At 42.9% G+C, this 6,272-nt stretch overlaps 1 long non-coding RNA gene across 1 annotated transcript; it reads left to right on the forward strand.

Annotated features, from left to right (window-relative positions):
- The first annotated feature begins 522 nt into the window (after positions 1 to 522).
- LOC130140365 (uncharacterized) lies at positions 523 to 5,988 on the forward strand. Its single transcript, XR_008818380.1, has 3 exons — positions 523 to 967; positions 1,092 to 1,150; positions 5,610 to 5,988. It is a non-coding gene; the product is annotated as an uncharacterized LOC130140365 (long non-coding RNA).
- The last annotated feature ends 284 nt before the right edge of the window (positions 5,989 to 6,272 follow it).

The raw sequence follows: 6,272 nt of genomic DNA on the forward strand, positions 1-6,272 counted from the left end.
GATCATTATGTTTTTCCCTTATGAGGTTGGATGTCCAGGCTTCTGAGAGCACCTGAGTATTCCCGTCACTTCATGGCAGTGTCCCCCTATCCATGGTAACAAGCTGATTGCAAAGGGAGCAGGCCTTGCCCCTTGGGGTGGCCAAATAATGTCAATGTGAAGGTACAATAAAAATTCAAAATTCATATAACTTCGAGTGGAAGAAAATGTCCCAAAAGCTTCTAACTACTTTTTTTTTTTTGGGTCGAAATAAAGCTGCATTTCATTTAAGTAGGAGAACCAAAACGACCCATAAAATGGGCTTCAGTACATAAAAGGTCTAAAAGAGTTTGAGGAGGCGAAACAACCCAATTTGAAGGTAGGGAATTGCGTCCGTGGGCTTTAGCGGCCCAGTCCGCAATAAAATTTGCCTCCCTTCTACAAAGTGTTGGATCCGAATATGAGGAAAACACTCTAACAAAGCAACACATTCGGACAAGAGAGCTCGACCTCCCAAGGTGTCGACAGGGGGTGTGCAAGGCATTGACCAAAGTAAGATTATCTGACTCCAACACTAGATTCTCCTTTTCTCTCTCACGCTGGAGCAGAAATTTTAGGGTTTGTAACAAAGCATGTGTTTCCACTTGTAGGGAGGAAGCCGCACGGACAAAAGAAGAGAATCCATCAACAAGCCTTCCCTGGTGATCACGACACACGCAAGCTACTACTCCTTCTTCCCTTCCCGGTGTGTAGGCTCCATCAATATTTATTTTAAGATTCCCGAGCGTCGGTGGACACCAAATCTGGGATGAGCTGGTTGGGTTTTGGAGGGTTTTCGCGTTGTGCAGGCCCCAAGTGCTAATGATTCTCGAACTTGCGAGAGCGGTTTCCACAGTAAAAGCCGGATCTGGGCATTGTTTTCTGAATACGAAATGGTTCCGCGCCTTCCATATCTGCCAAAGGACCGAGGCTATGACTTCCAGATCAGGTGAGTTGTCTCGATTTGCTGTCCGATCTGCTAACCAAGCTTCGATTCTTGATAAACCTTGTGATGGAATATGTATGCCAAGTTGTGGGTGTGACCAAACTCTGTTTGTCCATGGGCATAACAGGAAAAGGTGTTCGATTGTCTCTGGGACTTCTTCATTGCACAGTGTGCAAAACGGATCTGGTACGATTTTTCTTCGATAGAGATTTTCCTTTGTGGGTAAAGCATTTTGGCATAGAGACCACATAAAAATTCTTACTTTAGGAGTAATTTTCAAATTCCAAATCCTTCTCCAAAGGCTACGGGGCACTTGATAGGAAGATGATGCTGAATCATGGCTTTTGTTGTGCTCGGCTGCTTTTATGCTGTTGTATCCATTCTTTACTGAATACTCGCCTGATTGAGTCCCTGTCCATATCAGCTGGTCAGTTGTTATTTGAGGTCTAACTGGGATCGATAGAATTTCATTGACTGTTTGAGCATCAAAGCTATCCTTAAGACGCTGGGTATTCCATGTATTCTCCTCTGAATTAATGAAATCAGCCACCAAGGAAGGTTCACCTCTGGGTGCAGGTCCTCCAATTACTCCCCTTCTCAACCATTTGTCTTCTCTAACTCTTATTTTCTTTCCATCCCCCACTGACCACTGCACCTGATGAGCAATTGAGTCTCTTCCCATTAGTAAGCTTTGCCACCCCCACGAAGAACGTGTGCCTTTTTCCGCATGCCAAAAGTCTCTATGTGGAAAGTAGATTCCTTTTAGTATCTGGCTCCAAAGAGATGACGAGTTCTGAGAGAGTCTCCAGGCCTGTTTACCCAGCATTGCTTTGTTGAAGACAATTAAGTCTCTGAAGCCTAACCCTCCCATGTCTTTCCTAATTTTGAGAATTTCCCATCTTTTCCAATGCATGCCTGGTTTAGCTACAGTGTTCTTCCACCAAAAGGCAACAATTCTCTGCTCAATTGTCTTACAAATGGACACTGGGACTTTAAAAATAGACATTGCATGCTGTGGAAGAGCCTGAACCACAGTTTTAATAAGAATTTCTTTTCCTGCTTTGGACATTAAATTCTCCTTCCATCCTTCCAGTTTAGTATTCACTCTCCCCAAGATCCATGCGAACATTTCTTTTTTAGAACATCCCCAATCCGATGGAATTCCTAAATATTTACCTGTTTTATCAATCACAGGAACTCTCAGCTCTCTAGCTAGATTTACTTTTAGGCTTTGAGGGCAATCTCTACTGAAAAATATTCCAGACTTGTTGAGATTAATCGTTTGTCCTGAAGCTAGACAATACTGGTTTAGAACGTTAGCCAGATTCTGGCATTCCTGTAACTTCCCGTCTAAAAAGAAGATAGAATCATCTGCATAGAATAAGTGGGAAAGAGTGGGACACCACCTGTTTAGTTTGATGCCTTTGATGTTGCCAATCTCCACGGCTTTCTTGATAAGCGTAGATAGAACATTTGCCACCAAGATGAAGAGATAAGGGGATAGCGGGTCTCCTTGTCTAATACCCCTTGACGGTTGAAAGTACCGAGAAGGTTGTCCGTTAAATTTCACACTAAAGGAAACAGTAGATACGCATTGCATCACCCATTGTACCCACTTATGGTGGAATCCCATTTTGATTAGGCAGGCCTCCAAAAAATCCCACTCTATTCGATCATAGGCTTTTTGCATATCCAACTTCAATATGGCCTGAAATTTCTTCTTTCGCCTTCTGACTCTAAGTTGATGGAGTACCTCTTGCACAACTAGGATGTTGTCTTGAATTTGTCTCCCACTCACGAATGCACTTTGCTCCATTGCAATTAGTTCGGGTAACCAAGTCTTCAATCGGTTAGCTATCACCTTAGCAATAATTTTGTATACAAAGTTGCACAGGCTAATAGGGCGAAACTGTTCTAGTCTTTCTGGGTTAGGGATTTTGGGTATGAGGGAAATCACGGTTTTGTTAAAGTCTGGTTGCATCACCCCGGATACAAAAAAATCTCTCACTGCTTTGAAAATATCGCACTTCAAAATTTCCCAATGGTGTTGATAAAATAGCCCATTAAGACCATCCGGCCCGGGTGCTTTTGAGACCCCTAGCTGGAAAACTACTCCCTTTACTTCCTCTAAAGTAACCTCAGCTACTAACTGGTCATTTATTTCCTTCGACACCACCTGGGGGCACTGATCCAACACGGGCTGGAAGTCTCGAAACCCAACTGATTGATACAAATTTTCAAAATAATCTATGGTCATATTCTTCAGTTGGTCCTGGTCCCTAATCCAATCTCCATCTGAGTTCTGCAGCATTTTGATTCTGTTTCTTAGCCTTCGTTGGATAGTGGTCGCATGGAAGAATTTAGTATTTTTATCACCCCATTGAAGCCAGTTAATTCTGGATCTCATTCTCCAGTACATTTCCTCTTGCTGCCACAATTTTCCAATCTCCCATTGTAAAAGACATACTCGCTCCCTATCATAGAAGTCACTGTTACTGTTTATAAGCTGTTGAAGTTCTTGTTTCAAATAATTGATCTTTTGATGCCCATTGGAGAACCTCTTCCTGCTCCATTTGGCAAGTGCAAGAGTCACTGCATGTAATTTCCTAGAAAGATCTGTCTCTTTTAAAAGAGGGGACTCCCAAGAATAAGTAATCACATCTCGGCACTCCACATCTTCCAGCCAAAATGCTTCAAACTTAAATTCCTTTTTTCGTTTCACTCGATCTGCCTCCAAAGATAATAGAATTGGACTGTGGTCTGATCCAATAGCAGGTAGTGCAAAAACTTCAGCTTCTGGGAACAGTAATTGCCATTCCACTGTACAAACCACCCTATCCAGCCTTTCCTTCACAAAATCATCGCCTTCCCTATTGTTTGCCCAAGTGAATGCGCAACCCTTACTGTCCAAGTCCATTAAGGAACAGTCATTTAGAAGCTCTCGAAAAGCATTCATTCTATAATTTTCAGCTATCCTCTTACCTACTTTCTCCCAATAATGAAGTACTTCGTTGAAATCCCCAATACATACCCATGGAAGGGAATTTGAGGAGCTAATCTGTCTTAGTTCCTCCCATAGTTGTAATCTTTTTTGGTACACAGTCGACGCATGAAGGCACGTGATGCGCATCTTTTTGCCACTATCCATCTCCTCGTAAATCATATCTATAAACTCCTCAGCCATACGTTCAATATGCAAAGATACCCTATCATTCCATAACACCGCTAACCCCCCTGCTAAGCCTATGGGATCCACTACACAACCATAGGGGAACTTCAACCTCTTCTTAATTCTTTGAATCACCATCTCCTGGTTCTTTGTTTCCATTAAGAACACTACGTTGGGCTTTTCTTGAACCACAAGGGCTCTTAGTGCTTGGACTGTCAGGGGATTGCCCAGACCCTGACAGTTCCAACTTATGAGCGTCATTTGTCACTTGGTGGCTTATTAGGGCTAGCCACCAAAGCCCATCTTCCTGGCCCCTCCACCTCAAAAATCGGGGTGTCTATCATTTGAGTCTCATCAATTCCTCCCTGCAAACTTCCTCTCAGTCCATAGGGATTATAGCGTTTAATCTTTTTGCTAGATGATGCCATTGAATGCATACCTGTAAGCTTCAGTTTTTTAACCTTTGCCGAACCCTCTTTCTTTTCCTGGCTTCTCTGGTTCTGGACCAATACTGGTGACGTGGGTATAGTACCCCCGTATCCTGTCGTCTCTCTATCTTGGTGACGGTTACACAGGACACTTGATGCAACATCCACCATCTCTGCTTCCGTCACCTCCACAATTTCTTTGTCTTTGTTATTGCAAGTTGGCTCAAAAGGAACCAACTAAGTTGAGATCTCTGGTGTCTCGGGGATAAGTTCATCCTCGTCATCAACTTTCTCTTGTTTCCCATAAAAGGCCTTCCAAAACGGGCTATGTTCCCGAACTTCAGCTCGCAGCCATTGACCAAAGCACATCTCCTCTTTTCTTTCCAGTTTCTCTTCATCAAAAGGGATCTCTTTGCAGTACATTGCATAGTGTCCCAATTTCCCACATGAGTAACAGAAATGTGATAGTCGTTCATACCGAAAATCCAACCACATGTACTTCCCTTCCAACTTGATCAGCTTGCCAGATTTGAGTGGTTCCTGTAGGTTAATTTCTACTCTTGCTTTCCCTGCTTTTAGTGAGACACCATCTTTAGTTTCCACTCTAGCTTCTGTAACTTTTCCCAACTCTTGGACAGCTCTACAAATAGCCTTCTCAGTATCCCTTTCCAAGGGCAAACCATACACATGGACCCAAAACGCACAGGTTGTGAAATCATAACATTGAAGGGGGGTATTGGGAATCCAAGGTTTCAGAATCACCAGATGATTTGAAAAGAGCCAAGGGCTATTCTCCAAAACCTTATTTTTCTCCTCTTCCTTTCTAAATTTAAACACATACAAGCCAGACTCACGTTGTGTGATATCAACATTTTCAACTTTCCAAGCCCTTTTCATCGTATTCTGAAAGGCTTGAAAATTGATGGAACGGTTGGACATGAACTTACCCACTAAAATTAGTTGGCATTCCTCAAGTTTTTCCTTCGGCACTGCATCCTCCCATTCTTCAATCGTCTCTTCTGACCATAGTCTACCTAACCTTTTGCAGAGCGAGGCCAAGCGAGCATTTCCTTCCTCAGTTTCTTCCATGGTGACTAGAAGAGAGATGCTTTAGTAACAGGAACCCTAGGGGAAGAAATTGCGTATTGCTGCATATAAAAATCAGATTAACGAGAGTGGGAAAGAGGCCTCTGGACCCGATGGAGCATTGAAGGGAAATCAGATTTCATGGGTAGGGTTTATGAAAAGGTGACTGCAAATTTAGGGATTAATGCCAAATTGCAAACAGAAAACGAAACTCTAGGTGGTGAGTAATTCTAGACTAAAATATTCTGGGGAAAAGGTCGAGATTGCAATGGATAATGGACAGTTTTTGTGGAAGTGGTGATCTATTTGGGATGGAAATGTTGAAAATCGTGCTTGCTTCATCTTCTGTGGGCATGGAGGTAGAGAAGACTCTACATAGTTGAGAGAGTTTCGAGCAAGGTGTTCTTGGTTACTCCGCCCAGTATCTGGATGGAAATGTTGAAAATCGTGCTTGCTTCATCTTCTGTGGGCTGAGAAAAGTCCAAAGCAAACTGTAAGATGGGAAGAGGGGAACAACTGGGAAAAGATAGGGTTTATGCGAAAGGAACTACCATGGAGGTAGAGGAGACTCTACATAGTTGAGAGAGAAAAACTTCGACAACGAGAGACTCTACACAGTGCATTT

The sequence above is a fragment of the Syzygium oleosum genome, unplaced genomic scaffold, assembly GCF_021117445.2.
Source record: "Syzygium oleosum isolate NSW1041296 unplaced genomic scaffold, Sole_v2.1 Sole_v2.18, whole genome shotgun sequence".
NCBI classification, from domain to species: domain Eukaryota; kingdom Viridiplantae; phylum Streptophyta; class Magnoliopsida; order Myrtales; family Myrtaceae; genus Syzygium; species Syzygium oleosum.